This window comes from Agelaius tricolor, unplaced genomic scaffold (genome assembly GCF_023055355.1).
Source record: "Agelaius tricolor isolate 1412-34295 unplaced genomic scaffold, bAgeTri1.0.p SCAF_5, whole genome shotgun sequence".
Classification (NCBI taxonomy): domain Eukaryota; kingdom Metazoa; phylum Chordata; class Aves; order Passeriformes; family Icteridae; genus Agelaius; species Agelaius tricolor.
In genome coordinates, this window is record NW_027269265.1 from 54992220 (window position 1) to 55013864 (window position 21645).

The 21645-nt window shown below is 41.0% G+C and overlaps 1 long non-coding RNA gene across 1 annotated transcript; it reads left to right on the forward strand.

Annotated features, from left to right (window-relative positions):
- The first annotated feature begins 226 nt into the window (after positions 1 to 226).
- On the forward strand, positions 227 to 20746 carry LOC139590606 (uncharacterized). Its single transcript, XR_011679379.1, has 2 exons — positions 227 to 2393; positions 2516 to 20746. It is a non-coding gene; the product is annotated as an uncharacterized lncRNA (long non-coding RNA).
- Positions 20747 to 21645: the final 899 nt, after the last annotated feature.

Here is a 21645-nt window from a genome sequence, read left to right on the forward strand (position 1 = left end):
TCAGAAATGCCTTATCCATTTTGAGTGGAAAACATGGATTTCATGTTATGTGGCATTGGATTTGGAAAATGAAACAGCAACTGCTGCCTCCTCCTCCTCTCTTGAAAAGGGCATGGAGCTTCCTGATGGACAGGGGAAGGAATTCACCATTGGCAATGGATGGTGCTGATGCCCAGGAGTATTTTGCCTGTATAATTACCATGCTGAGGTTCCAGAGGAGGTGAGTGGAAGGTGCTGTCCTTGTCCTTGCTCTCCTCACAGCCTCACAAAGCTGTCTTTTTCCTGGAGTTTTCTTAGGGAGACAGCTTGGACTAGTGAGCCTTCCTCTCCTTTTAACAGTAGGAAAAAGAAGGGGATGAAGAGAGAAATAATGTGTAGAAACTTCTCTCCACTCAGGGCTGGAATGCACAGGTATCCATGAAACCACTTTTATTTTTTATTTATTTTTGTGGGTATTGTAGGATGTGATATTGACTTCCATGAGGATCTCTGTGGGAAAAATTCCTCTCTGGAGGAACCACCATGTGTATCCTGGGATTTGGGATCATATACAGAAGGAGAGGATAGTTTACCTCCAAGTACAATGAAGATTAAGGTGATTTTTTAACATTTTTATTGCTGCCAGTTCCATCTTAAGGTGATTTTTCCTTATTCAAATGGTCTCTTAATGGAAAAAGCTGCAAAATCTGTCGAAAAGGGGTTTTTCAAAGTTCTGCTCTAGCTACCTAAAAGTGAGAGAGGTTGATCTTACCTTCATTCCCACTTTTGAACAGCAGTCAGCTCAAATTCCTGGTATCCATGTCTTCTCAAGCAAATGGAAATCATCTTTTCCTCGGCCTCTGAGTGAATTTTACTTTATTATTCTTGTTTCAGTTTGTATGGCTGCTCAGGTTGTTGATAAGTTACCTTACATGTAGGAATAGCACTATTAGCTGGCCTTATCACCTGCCTGAGTATCATTAGTTACATTGCAGTCTTGACTTCTTGTAGGTGTGGTGGTCAAGAGCACCAACCCTGGTCCTCAGGTCCCTGCAATCAAGTTACATTTTCAGTCCCCACAGGATCAAAGCAAAATTCCCTTCCATTTGCCAAGAATTTACTTGCCCATTTTTCAGTATTAATGGTGAAGGATGTTCTTTAGGTTTTCAAATTTTAATTTGTGTTTTATACAAACTATTTTGTTACTTCCACAGTTGCTTCTTTTTAATTTGGCAATGAATTTCCATTAATTCTCAGAATTGCTTTAACAAGGAAAATTTGTCATTATCATTTGAATGTTATTCTTTCTAAATGGAAGAAAAATCTAGCCAATACAAGAATGCATTTCCACTCACACATTTTTTTCCTAAGGGGAAACACCTTCTTTTCTTAGGAGCAAATTGTAGAGGAAAGCATGCATCCACATGAAAGTTACCTTACATATAAACCAGCCCAGGTGCAATGGCTTCTGTGGATGAAATTTATTAAATCCACTGAGATTTTAAATGGGAGTTTTGGAAGTGATTGCTGAGCCTTCAGCCTCCTCTAACTCTGCAATTCAGTTCTGCATTTCCCATCAGGGATGTTTTCCTGGTAAGTGATACAAGATCTGAGGGAGACACTTGTCATCAGTTATGTCAAATGTCTTGATGTTCACTCATAAAATAGAGAGAGCAATTTTTAAGGTTTCTTTTGGGGAGGTTTCCCTCCAATTTTGCTTCCAAGTTAGATGTTCCATCTGTGGTGAAATTTTCTTGGAGTTGGTGAACTCTCTACTGGGGCTTTGCTGACATTTTAAGATCTCTAGATACAAGAAAATATGTTTTTAAAATAGCTTTGTGTTTTTGAGACACAAAATGGAAATGAAAAATCCTGAAACTAATCATTAACCATTCATTAAAATGGTTGTTAGTCATGTTAATTGGGGCTTCAAAGAAGAAATGACATTTGCTTTACTTCATGTGTACAGAATAGGGAAGGAAGAGAGAAAAATATATAGTGGTGAAAGCAAATCACCTTGGTGGAAAACTTCTTGAGGTCACTGAGGACACCATGCTTGGGATAAACTGACCCCTTTTTCATTCTGGCAAACTTTTAATGAAAGAGGAAAAGGGCCTGGTGATCTTTTGCTGCAGAGGTTAATAATGGATGATCCTGATGAGCATTTCATGTAAAAAGCAAAGCCTGCAGATCTCATTACCTGGGCCTCCCGATTGTGCATTCCCATCCAACTAGAGGAGTGGAAAATACACCTGAGACAATTAAAAAAGGTTATAGTGGGCAGCATTCACATTTTGATTCCACTCCCAGTGCTCTTCCCTTCTTAATAGGGATAGAAGAGGCCCCTGAGGTCATCCAGGCTGTCTGCCCTCACTGCTGGCTGAGACACGGGGCTGGCTGCACTGAAGGGCAAGGTGAGAGCAAGATTTGAGTCTCACTTAATTGATTAGCAGTTGCTGTAACTCTAAAATGCTGAAATTCTGGATTGCCTGCATTCATTTTCAGTAAAGCTCTTGATTTCTCTGCAAATCTACAGCCAGGAAGTCTGGGCAGGATGCTGAACCTTGTCTAGAGTGTGACATTGTGGCCGAGTCTCCATCACACTGACCAGTGTGCAAAGCACAGAGTAGTGAAAACCACCCAAATTCCACATCCCTCTGTGCTGGTTTAACAGAAAACAACAGTCCTGGCACAAAGAAGACCAGAACTGTAACGTGGTGACAACAAGCAGTGAAAGGTGCAAGCTTTGAGGTGAATTAAATTTGTGAAGGTGGAAGCCGAGCCCAGCGACGTGAGGAGCTGCTGTGGAGGAGAATGAGATTAACAGGGTAAAATATCTCCTGTTTAAGGTTGGCCCCAGGCAAGAATGAGTTTGTCAGTGTAATATGTTGTTGAATTTTAAAATGGAAATGTCTCCTGGCATGTATTTCAAACACACTACAAATAGTGATATTGATCTAACCTTCAATTAATGGGAGAGGTCCTCTGTGAAAATCGGATCTGGGTTTGAATGGCAAATAGCTTTAATATTCTGAGGACAGTGGATCATTTGCACAGCTCAGTAAGAGACTATAAATCATCAGGATTAGGGCTTTTTTTTTATTATCATTTTAATGCAGGCTTGCTTTCCCTGGAGCAAGGGAGCAGGAGTGTGGTAAATCATTAAAAAATTATGGAGACGGTGTCACTAGGTACGGACAACAAATAATCTCCTGGTGCTAAAAGGAATTATTTGAAATCCATTCATTCCTGCTCTCTGTTACCATGTTGTTTAGATATCTGCTCTCTTTTGGGATAGAATGAGCACTCTCCTTTTTGCTTTCACACAATCTATGGGTGTCTTTCCACTTTTGGTCCTCACAGAGCATCCATCCTAAAGGCCATTTTTTAGAGCAGTCTGTCGCAGAACCAAAGCTGATTATTCCTTGAATTGGGAGTAGCAAGATTATTCCTCATGGCTTCTTCCAGCTGTGTCTTCTGTACATTTTATGTGTGTGTGTTTGTATTTATGTATAAACCTTAGATTGCTTCATTGTTGCAGCCCTGCAGCAAAAAAAAAAAAAAAAAAAAAAAAAAAAAAAAAAAAAAAAAAAGAAAGAAAAAGAAAGAAAGAAAGGAAAACAAGAAAAAAAGCTGTTGGCAAATAACCCTTCTTAGCCAAGAAGTAACACATGGTTTCACTGAAGTTGATGCTGATATTGAGCAGTTTTCTAGAGTGCTGTTCATGATCAGGCTGTGAATTTAGTAGATTTACTCTTAATTGATTTCCTATCTGGCCCAGAAAAAACAATGTTCTTAAAAGGCTTGGAAGCCTCTAACTAAATCAGATAAGAATTTCAGCCAGTCCTGGCTTCCACTGCTCTGTGAAATGCCCAAGATCAACTTGAATGTGTGCAATTCCCTGTCCAGCCAGCCTCTGTTGGGGATTGTCAGGAAGGATTTCCTTCTGGGAGCTCCTTCACTCTGGCTGTCCTGTAAAGAGCATTTTGCTGTGCAGGTTGCTCCCTAAATCAGCTGCTTGGCTCCCCCCCAGAGCTGCTGAATGAATGTGATGTGACCCAGGGATGCAAAGGGATTTCTCTCATTATCGGGGCTGGGATGCTGGGAGAACACAAAGATGGGTTTCCTAGACAACAGCTGATGTCACTGGGAGAAAGTACAGAGGCTGGGAGGGGAGTTTGTCAAGAGCAGGGATCAATTCAGGGGAAAAAATTTTAATAGTGAAGTTAGAGATTTTTACAAAATATAAAACTCAGCAGAGAGACCTGTTTCTGAAGGCTGGGAAACAGCTCTCAGAGAAGAGAATTAGAAATAAAAATCCCTCACAAAGAAATGCAGTTTAAAACACAAGTATATCACCTCCTGAAGTCTCTACATGCTGCAGCCTCAAAGTCACAATCCTCACTGAGCTTTTACCCCAAGATAAAACAATCCAGAATGTTAATCCTTCTGGAATAAACCCAGATGGCACCATGGACATGATTTAATTTGGATGAAGTTTTACTTCAAATTCCATGCAGGATAAATAAACCATCTCTCCTCTGCACTGGATGTGCTCAGGGCAGGAAGGCTGCTGGTTAATATTTAAGTGGCATTCCTGATAGCAGAGTTCTGTGCATCAGCTTGACAAACCAGCTTCTGTCTGGCCCTGTGGTTCATGTCTGAAAAGCAGGTTAGAGACTTGGATGCATCATTCATTTTCATCAGCACTAGAGAAAGATTAAAGTTCCCTCATCTGACCACTTTAAAATTATTTAAAATATTATTTCTCTGTGCTTAAAATGTTAGTCCTTTGGGCTAACATTTGCTTTAGAGAGTTATTTTAGGATCCTCAAGCTTTTGAGGCTGCAGTTTCCCAGACTTCCAAGCTGAGCTGTTGGCTTGCTGCCATCAGCAGGGCAGGGGCTTTTCCTCCCCCTTCAGCACTTCTGCCATTCCTTCTGCCTGCCCTGGCCAAACAAAAGGGCTGCTTTTGTTCCATGTTGACTAATTAGCTTCCAGATGGGTTAGTGAGTGGAATTGTCTCGTGGATGGTCCTGGCAACCACCACAGCTGATGCCAAGCCAAGTGGGAGACCAAGAGGGTGTTGGCTGCCCCTTCCATTGGCAGGATTTTATTGCATTGCCCTCTTGTTTTTTGGAGCTTCAGCATCAGGAGAGGGGGTGTGGTGTGCGCTGAGGAGCAGGAGTTCTCATCTGTGGCCAAAATTCAGTAACACCTCTTTCTGTATGCTTGGACCAGCACTCTTGCATCATTTGCCTGAGGGTTTTATAACCTTTTACAATAAATTCTCATGAATTAACTAGTATGGCAGGAAAAAGGAGGATGGGAACCAGGGTCAATCAGCCTTGTCTCAGTCTTTAGAAAGATTAAGGAGCAATTCCTCAAGAAAACTCTCTACTGGCACATGAGGAGCATGAACTCCAAAGATCTCTTCCAGTCTAATTTTATTCCTCATCTGTCATTGCTTTGCCTCTTTTACAAGTGTACAGTAACTTTGACTAGTGCTGATTTCAGTTCTGTTTATTAGAAAAAGGAGGAATAGCAATAAACACCTCTGACTTTATTGCTTGCTTTGAATGACTTCTTTTCCTCTCTCAAAACTATTTCCTAGCCAAATATCACTCTGAGGCTCATGCTGGGCAAATATGTTGGTAAAGTTTGTTGGAATAAGAGCTTACATACATTCAGGGCTCTGAGACACTGCAGTTTATTGAGCTGCTTGCTGAACCAGTTTTCCTCCCCACTACCTGCTAGGGGATGTCACAGTTACAAAGAAATGGTGGAATAAATGAGCCAAATTTCTACTTTTTGCACTAAAAAAGTGTTCTTGCATTAAATCTTTACAGTTTCCTCCAAGAAAGCTTTGACCTCAGCAGGAGAGCAGCCTGAGGAAGGGAACAAAATTCAGCCTAGACTGTGTATTCAGTGAGGATTTATTTTGTGCTTTATGAACCTGGACTGAAGGCTTCTTAACAGATGTCAGAGACTTTACTGGGAGGAATTGTCTCATCTCCATGAGAAAAGCTTTCACCCTGGTTTTATTAGTGAGCTGTATCCATGCAAGGGAATTTTGCTGTAAATAGAGCTAAAAATGGGTGTCACAGTAACAGCTTCATCATGATTTTATTATCAGGGCAATGCACTCTTGGCATTTGCTTCTAATTCTTTTCATTGTGACTTTCTGTGCTCTGTCCCAGCAAAACATCAAGGCAGTGAAGTGCTGCTGCTCCTGGGCTTCTGTGCCCTGGCAAAAGCAGTGTCAAGGTTATTGTGGGAGTTGTATTTAAATTGGGAAGCATTTCAAAATGAGCACTGCTTCAAATGGTACTCCCTGCAAAACGTGAAGTGTCCAAAAGTAGCTTCCAAAGACACTTCTGAGTGCTGGAGAGATTATTGCCATTCCCCAAGCACAGGAATCTTAAGAGGCTTAACCAAAACCTGCAGGAGTTCATTGTGAGAACCCTGGGCTGCTGCCAGGAAAACTGAGCCATTTTTCTTTCTTATTTTTTTTATTTTTTCAATTTCATTGCCGAAATCTCATGGATTAACAACAACGAAACAAAAACCAAAACCAAACCCACCCCAAACCAACAACAATAACAAAAAACCATCCCAAAAATAAAACAAACAAAAACCCCAAGCACAAAAGAATTAGTGGCTAAATGATTTCTATTGGCTATGCTGTCCAAGATACTCATTTGGAAACTGATTCTCAGAAGCTAAAATTATATTGGCATCATATTTAAAGCCCTGGGATTTGTCATGGTCAATAGAACTGAAATAAAAACAGTTGGCAGCAACCTTTCTTTCCTACAGAGGTATCCTATTAAAGTCTACTCAATTATACATCATTTATCAATCATAATGGTGTCATGGTTTTATTAATTAACTGCTAGGTTAAGTCAGACTAAACTTCATATCTCTCCAAACAAAAGGAGCTCTTTTATTATAACAAAAATCAATCTCACTTGTTAAACTTCTGCGTTAAAACACAGAAAGTCCTCTGCTGTTTTTGTTTTTCCTCCTACTACAGCTCAGCATTAACACAGAGCTTTTAGTCATTAACTAATACAGATGTTAATTAATTAATCATGCTTGCATAGTTCTCTATTAAATTGCCAGTCTACTAAAATGCATCCTTTCTGTTCCCTAAGGGTATTTGGTATTTCAGTGAGGTCTTCTGTTAATTTTCTCTTTTCCACAGCATGTTTAACCTTCTTTTGCTGTCATTTAGAGGCACTATTATCTCAGTTATCCTCTCTTGAACCTCCTGTGTTGTCCATTTTTTTCCCTTGCTCTAATCAGAGCTGTGCAGTTGCCCCAGATTCTCTTCTGATTAAGTGTAAAAAGTCAGGAGAAAAACCTGAATCGGGGTTAACTCTACTAGAAGTCAGATTGTAGAATTCAGACCTGACTTCTGGTTCATATTAAGATGCAATTGCTTTGATTTGTATGTATTTTTAATGAGATTTATCACTGTGTGTGATTAGGCATAGGCTAGTAAATTGTGTCTAGCTTATGTGGAGAGAAAAAGAAATTAGAAACATGGAAAGATTAGAAAAAAAGTATTCCAGGAATGATTTGGAATCTCAAAATCATCATCAGTAATGAGAAACTAAAGAAGCCCAACCTGCTTCAAGGTAAGGGAACTTGGAGAAAAGCTGTAGAACCTTCAGGGAAAGGATTGCAGAGAGCTCTGAAATCAAGGAAAATGCACCAAACCCCAGAGTTTGGGAACTGGAGCCAGAGTAGTTCAGGGTATATTTCAGACTGGCTGAGAGTAATTAACCATCAGAACAATTAACCTATGGACACAGAGAATTTGTTGAAGTATTTAAATTGAGACTAAGTATTTTTCCTAGATATGTGGTTGTTCAGCCAGGAGTTACTGGGTGAGATTCCTTGGCACTGCCTCCTGTATGAAGTCAGGAAAATTCATCACAGACTTCCAGCCTTGAAATTTAAGGCTCCAAATGTCATCGCTCAAAACCTAATTTTATTTTCTTTTTTTCTTTTTAAGTGTTTGGAGGGAAACACAAAACATCTCCTCTCTTGGGGTTCTTGCCCACACACATTCCCAACTGTTTTCCTGGGAATAGTGCAGAATATGCCTTGTGATTCAAGACCCTTTACTCCTGTCCTGTAATGTAAAATCTCTTTTAATTTATTCCTGTTCTTTGCTATTGCACTGGCTGGAGTTTGATTGTGGTAGTTGCTCCCCTGTTGATGTTTCATTTCCAGCTGGTTTTATATACATATAGATATAAATATGTATGTAAATAACAATGTTTCCTGCAGGCCATGTAATTAGACCTGCAGATTTTCTCTCTGCCAAACCTTTCCTGTTATTGTTGCTTCCTCAGTGAGGCAGTGGGAGATCTGTGGCTAAATCCATGCTGCAATTTAGGTATCATTTGCTAAGTGATCCATGCCAACTACCTCCTGTTACTCCTGCTATTTTTATTATTCAAATCATGCTTGTAGAGCTGTCTGGTTTTGTTTTTTTTTTTTTCCCCTTTTCCTATTCTTCTTGCTCTCTCTAATAAATGTAACACAGGTTTCATCCTACTGTTCTGTCAGTCCCAAGGAATCTCTTCCTTCTGTTCCAGCTGCACAGCTTTGGCTGATTTCTGCCAAGTCAGAGCTTGAGTTGTCATTTCTTTGCCTCTCCTCCCCCTTGGTTTTGTGTGCAGCCCCTCCTCACTCTCTTTGTGTAAACCAAGTGAAGGATAATGAAGTTTTATGCCTTATGGGTCAATTTTCTTCCATTTCTGCCTCTTTTTTGTCTGCTTTATTTACCCACAAACCTGCTTTTCTCATCTACCTGTTGCTCCTTGCCTGGAAGCACATCCTGTGTGGCATTTGGCCTTCACCTTGATTGTCCAAATCCCCTTCTCTGCAATGTCCTTGCTATAAAAGAGTGTTTTGGTGCTGCCTGTGCAGACAAACAATGCCCACCCACAGATGAAGTGCTTTGGCACTGAGCAGCTCCTTGCTGTTCCCTGCACCTCACATCTGTGCTGAAAGTGTAGCATCTCTCAAGGAAGGGATGTTGTAGCCTCTTGCTAAGGCACTGATGACCCATTTTTATTTCCCCTCGTGCTGTTCAAAGACAAAAGAAGGTGAGACCATCCAAGGGAGTTCTCTTGATTAATTGGTCTCTGCTACCTGTCCCAGAATGCAGATTGGAACTGGAACACGCCGGCTCCCCGAGCTCAATTCACAGAAAGCAGCTGGGGACTTTTCTAATAAGCAGCAGCAGCAGCACACACCTGCCACTAAATGTGTGAATGGCCTTTGAAATTCTGCCTTGTTTCATGCATCAAAGCAGCTCTGGCTTTGGATGCAGTTATTTGATTCCATTTCCATCCCCTCCCTGGTTGTCTGTGCCAGGCAGAGAGAGGCACTTGGAGAAGGATGCTTTTCTGTGTGCTACATTCATGTTTCAGTTGAAAGCCACGGGAGGTGCCTGATTTCCATTCTTCTGGCTGCATCCTCCCTGATGAGCTGCTCCTTTGGCACATTAATAACAGGGAATCAAGTGAGCTGCAGCACTTGTGGCATCATTGTGGGGTTTCAGCAACCACTGGCACGTGGGGATTTGTTTTCCAATACTTAGGAAGTGAGAAAAGTAACACCCCCTTCACATCAATGGGGAACAGCAGAGCAGAGATGGGGAAATGCATCTGTGTCCCTGGAATAAGGAAGATTGGAATCAGCAGGCTCCTCACAGCAGGCAAATTGAGCATTCAGATGAGTGTTGGAAGAAATCAGAGTAGAACAAGCTCCACTTTCAGACCAGGAACATAAAAAAGATTTGGACAGGCAGGAAAAGGATCTCCAGAGCCACTTCCAAGACCCTGTGGCCAAAGGGAGGGATGTCTCACTTAAAAGGAGACTTGATGGAAGAAGGGGCAGTAGGAGATAGGGAATAATTAACTGGGTCCTTTGAAGTCTTTAAAAACATGGTTGGTAATTTGGTTGAAAAATACTTTGCAGTGACTTAATCTGCTCTCAAATGAGCCTGTTTATTGATCCTTGTTTATGGGTTTGCTTCTGGGAGGGGTGGGCAATGTAGAGGTCCTGATGGCACTTCTAAGGCACTTCTACTTCAATTTTTGTTCCCTTTAGAAGCCTCCAAACACATAATGTGTGGTCATGCTCCACAAGAGTCACCAGCCTTGCAGATGGTGGCATTTGCAGCACATTGACTCTGGGTATTGCAGGAAATAACTCTGTTATGCTTTCCCTCACAGCCTGAGGCTTTATCCTGTCTGTGTTGCTTTTATGCCTGGGGAAACTCAACTGTAGGTCAGAAGTGCTGGGTCACCAGGCTTCAAGTTATTAATTTGCATGGAGGAATTGTGCCTTTAGGAACAGGCTTTTGTTTTGGGGCAGATTGCCCAAATTTCTCAATCCTTACCCCATGATGGGTGGCTGGGTCAGAACTCCACCCTTGCTACTGTTCACAGCACATGAAGCAACTGATACCCACATCCCAACCCTCTCTCTGAGGATGTGAAAGTGGAGACCCTGAATTATTTAAGGGTGTGAAGTGTACCAGGGATCCAACCTGGCAACACAAAGCCTTTCCTTGTTTGTTTTCAAATGGGTGCAATATATAGGAAAGTGTAATACAATATAATATATATATATTTGATATATTCACAGAATCATTGAAGTTGGAAAAACCCTTTGAAATCAGCAAGTCCAGGCATTCTCACAGAACTGCCAAGCCCACCATTAGCCCATGTGCCCAAGTGCCACATCCACATAGATTATAAATCCCTCCAGGCATGGGGACTCCAGTCTTGCCCTGGGCAGCCTGCTCCAATGCCTGGCTATCCAGATATTTAAATGTGTATGTGTATATATATATATATGCATACACATTTAAATATCTGGATAGCCAGGCATTGGAACAGGCTGCCCAGGAAAGGGTAACTGAAAGGGTAACTGCAGTGAAGGCTGAGGTGAGCACAAATAACACATCATGATGATGTTGTACCTGGCTGGGGCTGTGTCAGACCTTGAGGAAACCCAATATTGTACGGCCCTTCCAGAGAATTCTGGGCCTCTGTTCATAAACTCACTTTATCTTTTATGATGCTTGGTGATACTCAGCACTCTTGGGGCACTGTGGGTATCTAAGGTGCAGCAAATATTTCCCATATTTCCTCCAGAGCTCATCCAGCCCAGATCCTGTCACTGCAGCACACCCCAGCTGCTGTCAGGAGCGTGGGGATGGCAGTCAAGGGGAGTGTTTAGCTTCTTATTTCTGGGTTATCATAAAATGGGCTGTTCTGCCCTGCAATCCACAGGCAGACAATCTGGGACAACAAGGCACGTAACATCATTTTGATATTTTGAGAAACGGGGACAAAAGAATTAGAACAGTCTTGTTGGCTGCCTGCCTTCAACATTGCTTTGTGACAGCCAGGAAGAATTTTTCAGTAGGGAAAAAATTCTAAGCTTTTTGACTGTGATATATTTTGTAAGCAAAAAGGCAATTTATTGACATTTTTAGCTGTAAATGCAGCTATTAAAAAAAATTGAAAAAAAATGTACTCTGAGCCTTCTAGCAATCAAACCATATGATTGCATTTTCCTCATCACTCTGATTTGCTGCAAGGACAATGTTGATGAAAATTAGACAAGATTTTAAATTTTCTGTCATGCTGACAGGAATTTAGTGTCAGTTTTAATGGTATCACACATCCCAGTTTTATAACACAAATTTAACTATAGAACTTGAAATCACTGTTGGATCCAACATGTAAAATTAATAAACTGATACAATTCAGTTTGACTTAAGAGGCTTGATGTCCTGTACAACAAATTGTGAATTATAGAACCAAACACCACTCTTATGGAATTATTTTTCCTGCTGCTTTTGCTTTTAATCCACTTTGCTGTTATTAACTTTTACCAAATATAAAACATTATGAGCAGCATGCAAACAATACATCCCATGCAGGCCTAAGTTGTCTTTACAGCACCATTTAAAAAATAAATGATTACTTTAAAACAGACAGAATGTGCTGTGCTGGTGATGAAGGAAAACTCTGAGATAAGATCATAACTAAGGTGAGGCTTTAGATCTGAAGCTTGAGTAACTTTGGTGATGGAGGAGGATGGATGTGTCCTGTTCTCATTGGAACTGTGGCCCTAAAAACCCCAGCTGGTATGACCCAAACTCTCCCACACCCTCCAAGGACCTGCCAACATGCACAAAATAAAGGTCACAGAAAATGAAATTGCATTTAATTTCTTCCTGTGAACAATTGTACCAGTTTTATCCTGGCACTTTGTGTGAAGACCTGCAAGAAAAAACTTGGGATTAAGACAAAAACGCCCTACTTTGCTGTTGCCTATATGTGAGACCCAGCACTGACCATCCCATAAATTCTCCCAATTAAATCTGCCAGTTGGGATAAAATAGGTGTTCAAGATGATACCAACATGATTTATAAAGGAATATCTGTAACTAAGGAGAATTTGCAAGACAGCTGGATTAAAATGACTAATGGAATGTTTTTACATGCCTGAACATTGCCATGTTTTACTTGGGCAAGTACTTGGGCAGATAAACATCTGGTGAGACACAGAAATACTCCCAACTGGGTTTTCAGGATGTTTTTCAGTTTGTTACCTATAGGACAGTTTGAATATGAACTGCAAGTTGTCTTTAAAATCTGATTTTAGACCCTTAAAGAGTCCAAGGGAGATGGTTCATTAGTTTTAGCAGAGCTGATTTCTGGTTGATTTAGCTGCCTGTTGATGTCAAGGTATTTGCTTGATCACCAGATTTCTTTTCTTCACTGTCTTCCTTACAGATTTCAGCTGGAGATTTTAAGAGTCAGTCAGGTAAAATCTTTAAGATCCAAAGCAGCATCAAATTGTTATAATTATTTTTTTTTAATGGTGAACTTAGTTTTATCTTCTATATCCCTGGAATAAGTCAAAGCACATTTTCAAGCTGTTCACAACAATCTGCAGTGGGCAATGACACAAAAAACCCCATTGATTAAGAGTGAAAAACAGAATTAAAGAAAAAGTTTCTAGTCTAAAACTCAGTTTGTTCTGAAGGAACATAGTGGAAATTTTATGATTTGAAAACACAAACCCTGTTATTTTTAAATTATTATAATTTTGTAATGGAAATGGAATCCTTGTGACTCTCTACTCAGTTTTAGGCAACCCCTAAAGAGGGGGAAAGCTTTAAAAGCTGTGTATATCCTTATATATAATTCTATGCTTTTATTTACTGACCTGTTACTGTCCTTTATTGGGAAGATACTGCAAGTTACTTTTAATTAAGGTAGTGATCCCTAGGGAAGGGACAGGGAAAGAGGAAAATTCCACTGCTGGGAACCTGAAGTGAGGGAAAGGGCAGTTAGTTGTTAAATTGGATTGCAAATAGCAAATCAGAGAAATTCTGCAGTGTAGAAAACTCTGACTCTGGAAGTTAGATATAATTTTTCCCTGCTGAATTTCCTTGCTCTTACTCTACAGAACTGTTCTGAAATGGATTCTGTAAATTTTTTTTCAATGTTATGATTATTCATCAGCCATGAATATGCAAGATTTGAGCTATTATTTGAATGCAGTTGGCCAGATACATTTTATGTAGTGCCTGCTTCTTGATTGGAGAAAAACAAAGCAGCTCTTTGTTCAAATATTTGCATCCACACATTTTCCATTTGTTTTTAAACAATAGTCATACATTTGAATTTAAAGTGGCCATGACATTGCCTGATACCCAGTTAGGAATAAAATTCCCTGGAAGGATAACTTCAAGTGTCTTGAACTTGGAGAGCAGATTTAGAAGTGGCACAAATATGGGTGATGAGGTGCAGTGTCTGGTTTGTCTTTGAGCTCATAATTCAAAGAATCATTTAGGTTGGAAAGGACCTCTAGGATTATCAAATCCTACCAGAAACCCAGAACTGCCAAGGCCACCATTAAACCACATCCCCAGGGGCCACATCCACAGGGATTTCAATTCCCTCCAGGAATGAAAACTCCACTGCTGCCCTGGACAGCTGTGCCAGTGCTGGACAATCCTCTTGCTCAAGAAATTCCTGAAGCATGAAAAGGAAAAGCAGAAATAAGAGAGAATATGGCAGAGAAGTTCTGCCTATGCCAGGACTCCCAAGGCAAAATAAGAAGTCCCCTAAAAAATGAAGCTTCCTGTTTCTATGTTTGTGTGCAGTGCTGGCCTTGCAGAGGTAGGGCCTATGCTTCTTTTATTTTTTCCTTCTTTAATATTGAAGATTTGGGGCAACTTTTAATTTCAGCAGCTGTTTTGGGGCTTCATTTTCTTCCTCCCTGGATATTTTGGTACTACATGTCTTGGCCCCAGCCCACTGGGTTTGGTGCTAAGGGAAGGAACAGCCCCAGAGGGTGACAGCCTGTTTGTGGCTCCTCACTTAGGGACAAGGCTGCAGTTTCAGCTTGGATGACCTGCTAAGGGGAAGTTCAGGGGCTCACAGGTGAGATGGCCCTGGAAATCACCTGTCACTTCATTAGTCACCTTGGATCAATTCCTCCCAGTGCCACTGGAATGTCCCATCCTCTCTCCTGCAAGATCTTCTTCCTTCCCTGGAGTGTCCTTGCCTCCAGCAGCGGGGGGAGCCCTTGGGGGGTTTCTGCTGTCCTCCAAAATCTCTGTGGGGCTGTCCCACGCATCTCCTTGGTCCCGGAGGGCAGAGTTAGTGTACAGGCTGTGTTTGTCCATCCCTGTGTCTGTCCATCCCTGTGCATCTCCTTGGTCCTGGAGGGCAGGGTTGGCGCACAGACTGTGTTTGTCCATCCCTGTGTTTGTCCATCCCTGTGTCTGTCCATCCCTGTGCATCTCCTTGGTCCTGGAGGGCAGAGTCGGTGCACAGGCTGTGTTTGTCCATCCCTGTGTTTGTCCATCCCTGTGCATCTCCTTGGTCCTGGAGGGCAGGGTTGGTGCACAGGCTGTGTTTGTCTGTCCCTATGCTCACCTCACACCTGGGAGATCCAGCTGTGGATCTCTGCACTCCAGGGCATCTGACTCTGCAGCAACTGTCTTCTGCAGTTTGTTACAAGCCAGGTTGCTCTCACTGCAATCTAAAATGATTCCATGCTCAGGTTCAAGTTTTCTTCTTCAGCTTTCCTTTTTTGCCAGTGACCAAGTGCATTCCTAAAGGGAAATCAGCCTGCCCCATGCACTGTTAGTTCTAGTGCAGCCAATATGTGTAACAGGATGGGGTTTTTTTTTCTGGGGGCAATAAAAACTGTATGAGATTGCAAAAGGTTTATGTATGTTTTATAGCAGGAGCAACCATTGGAGCAAAACTACATTGTTTTCCCCTTTCATGCTCCCTTTCTGCTTTCAGACCACATCACTGTGAAGTCAAGCAGGAGGTTCTTCAGCTTCACAACATGACTCAGGGAAAAAAAATAGCAGTAATGTTATGTATTTATGCAGTGGCATTAAGTGGGTTGTAAATGTTATAAATCAAACAAATAGGAGGTTAGGTAAGTTAATGCAGATTTTTTTCCATTCAGATCCCCTAATCAAGCAGGAAACTCAGGGTGTAAAATATCTGGTGGAATTCACTGAAATCAAAGGCTGGTCTTTGCCAGGTTTCCCTGGGTGGCTTCCACAGCTCACTCACTCCATCTTATTTCCAGGACAATGGGATTCTCAGCAATCATAGAACAGTTCAGACTGGAAAAGATCTCTAAGATCACTCAGTCGAACTGCTAACCCAGCACTGCCATGAAATGTAAAATTACACTCAGAAAATGCTCAGTGACAAGCCCAGAGATGGCATAACATGATTCAGATGGAATTATGCAAGTTCCATGTCACTGCCATTATGGATGAGTGGTGGAAAAGCAGAAAAGTTTAATCCCATTGAATGTGTTGGTTGTGTGTTTTATTTGGCTTCTTGCTGGAAATATTGCTAGGGAGAACTGACATATGTTTTTTTCAAAGAATAGTGAAATGAGTTGCAAAATACTGGGGCTGCCTGTGCTTTGTGCATGTTTGTTTGTTTTTTTGTTTTTTTTTTTTTTTTTTTTTGGTAAGTAGATGTTGTGGATCTCTCAGATTAGAAAATTCAAGGTGTTGCTGATAAATGCAGATGAGTTTTGATAGCAGGCAGTTTTCCAGTTCCCAATTCTTCTGGAAGACTGGGAGGCTTTAGGTGCTGAGAAATCTTCTGTCAACTGCTCCTTCTCTGTTTCCTGAATCCTTGGTTGACTCCTGTCCTCCCTAAAGGTAGGGTCAATTTTATTGCCTTTAAAGTAGTGGGAAAAAAAAAACCATTTTAAGTTTGAGAAGAGGCAGGACTGGAATGTGTGATTATGCAAAACATATAAAAGAGCAAATCAACAGCTACCTCCCCCCCCTCAAAAAAAAATTAAATAATGGTATTTTTAGTAAAATCAAAACCCTGCAAAGAATTGCCTGCACCATTGGCTCAAAGGATTGATGTCATGTAAATAAATCCCCATGGGAAGGCTGTAAATGTTACTTTGCTCTACATCAGTTTGTCCTCAGATGGCCTCTGAGAGAAGGAATGTTTTTTCTATCACTGAAGTCACCTGGTACGGAAAATTAAAAGCCAAACTAAACTTAAGGCCTTACCCTATCCCATAAATGATGTAATAATTTACCTTGCCTTTAATATCCTAATAGTTGCAGTTCAGTTTAAATGGTAATTAGCATCAAAGTGCTAATTAATATTGGCATTTTCCATCAAAGAGGCTAAAAACATAATGGGTTCCTGCAAGTCAGTGTTGAATTCTATGGAAAACTGAGACTCTGCAGTGGCAGATCATCTTCTGTGACAAAACTAGGTAAAAACTAAACCCATAAAACACTAGCATGCCTGTTTTTCTTGTACTAATTGCAAGGAATTCAATGACACCAAACCACTCTGTTATTCTGCTCTATTCTGGGATACTTTGAATATGTGCAGTATTGAATTGGTGTTCTGATGCTTTGATAGTTTCAGGTTCATCCTGTGCTGGCTCTGCTCCTATGTGGTTTTTTAAACAGCAGTATATCACTCTTTAGGACTGTAAAATAAACATTAAGAGGTCAGTTCATTTTCAGTTTGCCCTTTTGGAAATATTCTTACACAGGTCCATTACTTCGCTGTATAACATCCTTAGCAGTGCCCATCATAACCTTGGTTTCAGCATTGTTTGTCCTTCCAACCTCCTCTGGGACTCTCTTTTTCCTGAAAAAGAGAAATATTCTCTATAGACAACTAAACAAAATCTTTGGGTCCATGGAGAGGTTGCTGAACTTGATACAAATCCACTCTACAGCCAGTTGTGGCATCAAAATTTGCATGCCATGGCAAACACCTTCAACTTTGGATAAAATTGGAGAATTGTCCCATTCCCAGAGCAGCCCTGGAGCCTGGGACATCTGGGTTTCTGTTTCATAGCTCTGAAACCCAGCTGACACTGCCAGGAGCAGAATGCTGTGTGTGGACCTGAAAACTTGTGCTTCAACTCTTCTTGTTCCAGGGGAAACTCATTTGCAAATAATAAATACAAGAATTCATTTCACTTCAGTGTTTCTACTGTCAAAGCTACAAAAATCACTGACTGAGTTCGCCTTGCCTGTATTTCAGATTTCCCAGTTTCATCCATTTGGGATAGTTCCAGGAGCCTGAATGTCACAGAAAAGAAAAATTTTAGCAGTTTCTTGTCCTGACTTCTTAATTTCCTAAATATTTTAGTTTCTCACTGCTTACAGTTGGGGTTTTGTTTTGTCACTGTGCTGTCTTGGGTGTTTTCCTGGAAATATGAGCCAAGCTGAAATTGTGGGGCTGTTGCTCCTGGAATTTTTCAGTGCAGACCTCTGATTCTCTTTTGACACCCCCATATTTTCTGCCAGTATAGGGCTGGAGAATTTCCTGCCAGTATAAGACTGTTCATGTTAAGTACAAACACTTGTATTTGCAGGAAATACATGGAATGCAGAGAAATAACAATTAATTTTTGTTTTCAGTCATTCCGTGCCCAGAGATTTATTTTGACACTGAGTGATTTTGCTCTTTCTTTACATTACCTTGGAAAAATAATTTATTAAATGATCACTTGGCTTAACCTGCTGCTGGAGTCAGGAGCTGGCAGAGGTTGCCAAGGTGTCTCCAGGAGATGGTTGGTGACATTTTGGAGCTGGCACGTGTGGGAGCTGAGTTTCAGAGGGCACAGAGCCCTGTGAGCAGCTGCAACTTTGCTCTTTTAAGCTGCCTTTTACTTGCTTGAATAACTGTGTTTTTGATGAAACCAAGGAAAACAGTGGTGAAAGGAATTAGATGTAATGACTCTAAAAAGAAGTGAAGGAGAAAGGGGATGTCCATGGCCTCAGTGTAACTCATCTTTGACAAGCTGATCTGTTATTTCTCACTGATGGAAAGGTTAAATCCATTAACTGGTGGTCTTCCACTGAGGACAGGGAGCTGACAAGGCATGAAGGGCTTGGGCCAGCAAGACTACAAAGTCCTTGATCTTTGAATGCATGGCTTTTATTGTCAGCAGCAGAGACGACTTGACTTTCATATGTTCCCCCTACGTGTGAGGAAGTGAACATAAATTAATAGCTACAGTAATTTCCTCTGGGTAAATCTATCTAAATGATCTGAAATACCAGGATGCTGAAAGGCTAATGGCTTCCCTGTCTGGCATGATGAACATCTGCAGCTGTTTGTGGAGCCAAAGGCAGGTCTGGGTGCTCGCTGTCCCTCAAAATCAGGTCACAGCACCAATCACGTCTTTCTACACAAAATCCCCTTGATTTCAGTAAAATTTACGTGAACTGGATGACAGCCTGATGTAGTGAGGCTGTGTCTGACTTTCTAAATATTACAAGGCTTGGAAATGACTGCTCTGTTTGCCTTCTGAGAGATGTGAGACTACAGGTGGAGTGTTCTTATCCCCAGCTGTTGAATGTGTCACTGTTTTGCACTTCTATCATTGCAACAGTCTGTAGTCAGATAGTCAAAGTGACAAATCAGCAAATCTGGGGGACTTGCTGCCCAAGTAATGGTTACACACACCCAGCCCTCCCCAACAACAAATAAAACAGATTAGCCATAAAGTTCTAACTGTATACTTAATACATTTAAATTAATGAGTTACCTGCCCCTTAACTGAGGTGTGTAAGCATGTGTGAGTTCCTCCACCACTGCAGTGAGAAGGAAAACAGGTTCCTGTGATCTTCTAACCCTTGTAATCCACAGACAGAACTCTTACTCTACCAGCCACTGTGGCCTGTGTTGTCAATTCAAATGAAGGACAAAAGAAAAATCAAGAGACAAAAAAAACCATCAGTTTCATGTCCTTTCTTTTTGTCCTGGGTGTCGGTGATGTGCCAGCCATCAGACAGTAGTCACATATATTTCATTTTTTGAAATTGATTTGCAGTTTGCAAGAGGCTGAGAGGCAATAAAGTCTAAGCTTACCTAACACCTGGTAGCATTAACTACAGTTCAGAAACTTCCAACTAATATAAGAGGGAACACAATTTGGATTTAGCAAGAAGCAGGATTTATGAATTCTTAATTCACTGTGACTAACTCATGCCCTTGGGAAAGTTTCTCCATCTCTATTTTACCAGATATATGTGGAAAATGAACTTGGGACCAAAGGTATTTATGAACTTTGGAAATTCAATGTTAATAAATTCAAGTAGTTAATGATTGGTAAATCATCGACATTTAACCTTAAAAATTAATTTTTCTGCTCTTGTTTTCCAAAGGTTGCTGAGATATCCCTGAGGTGCAGGTTGGTGAATGCTGACTAGAAGAGGGTAGTGCTTTGCTTTGTTTACAAAGTGTAGATGATATTCCTGCATAATAAAAGATGGCTTTAGCAACGAGCATCTCTTCCCCTTGTTGAGCAGCCTCCTCTTTTGGCAGAGACAAGTTCTATGAAGATCAAGTTCATGTTCAGCTTGACAGCAGAGAGCCCTCATGGGTTTGATGAACTCCATCTTTTTACAACAAACTTTAATAAGCTCTAATTTTTAAAGATGTGGAGTCCATGTAATCCCCATTTTGTGTAACTCAGCTCTGTCAAAATCTTGTCGTGTAACTTCCAAGCAAACACCAGCCTTAGCAAATGGGTATGTATGGCTGTGAGTGGTTAAATGTGGCATATTCCTGATCCTGAGGAGTAAGTTTTGAGATGCCAAACCTTAATATGAAAAGAAAAAATGTTAGTAACTATTGCTATTGGCAGGAAAAGGAGAACATCTGCTCAAGTCACTAGTGGTTTGTTGCCTGAGTTAGCAGCAGGGCAGCCTACAGCTAATTAGCTATGGCTTGATAAGAGAACAGGAGTGCAGTGGATAGAAATGTTGTCATCTGAAGTTGCTTGAAATCCCTCTAAAAGCATTAAAAACATGACACTTGACTTTCCTTTTAAATTCTTTTCCTTGGTATCTTTGGAAATTGCTGCAATGACTGCTTAACTATGAGTGCAGACCCCCCACTTAAACCTCTGTGCATGAAATGTCCTGACTTGATCTGGTTTTCATTAAAGCATTTCAGTAAGCACTTGTCCATTCCTACCCAGAAATTTGCACATAAGCACATGCAAAGCACTGAGCACATCTCTCAAACCCCAATTTAAACACAGATTTTCCCACATATGCTGGGGCAACACTGAGATCAGCCAGAATATGGAATTTGCATTCTTTAAGCTTTTATTGTGGGTCTGGTCTTGAGAGCAGCAGAGCCAGGCTGAATTTGGGACCACAGGCTCCAAACACCTCTCCTGCTTTTTTTTCCTAAACTCACCTTGTGCAGGGATCTCTCAGATTCAAAAGGGCACTGTCCATTCCAGCACCTTTGAATCTCAGATATCTGCAGTTGGCTTTGGTGTAAGGGTGAGGTAATTGTGGATGCCAACTTAATTAACCTTGCATATCTGTTATGTTAATTCCTAAGACAGGCCTGCTAATGTGTGGAAACAGGAATAATCTGCAGTATGTTTCACTCTTTTCCTCGGTTCCTTGCACTCTAAGTCTGTAATTTACATTTTGTGTAAGATGCTTCATTTTGGCGTAGCTCATGTGAGAGTTAAATGCTAAATTCCCTTGAGAAGAATATTTTTAAAAATGATACCTATTTTTATAGGCAGAGAAATTCTATGCATTTGAATGCAGTGAGCAACACTTGTTTTTGTGTTTGTGACACACACCTCTGATGAATCTTCTTTGGTCATCTGCACTCACTCAGCTTTGTCCTCAGCCAAAAGTCTGGTAAATGAGCTGCTTCTCTGATTATTTCTGAGTACATGGATGACTGCTGCCTTCCAGTTTTATTACTGCCCAGATACAGTAAAGCACAGAAGTAAGTTGGGGAACATTCAGCAAAAGCCAGAGGTACCATATTCAAATTCCAATTTTCCTTTGCTGTTCTATTGTTCTCATTGATTTCAATTAGTTCAGACAGGAAATCCCATCGATTAGAGGCTTTCAGAGGATGGAGTGAAGCAAAGGCACAGGAGCACAACATCTGCTGCACACAACAATGAAAGTGAGGAGATTCTTTAAAAACTCCATTTCTAGCTGGAGGAGGCTGTGCTGATGTGGAGGGATGGTTGGGATGGCTGGGGTGCAGCTGCCCTGGCCCGGGCTCAGGAGGGAGCTGCAGGGAA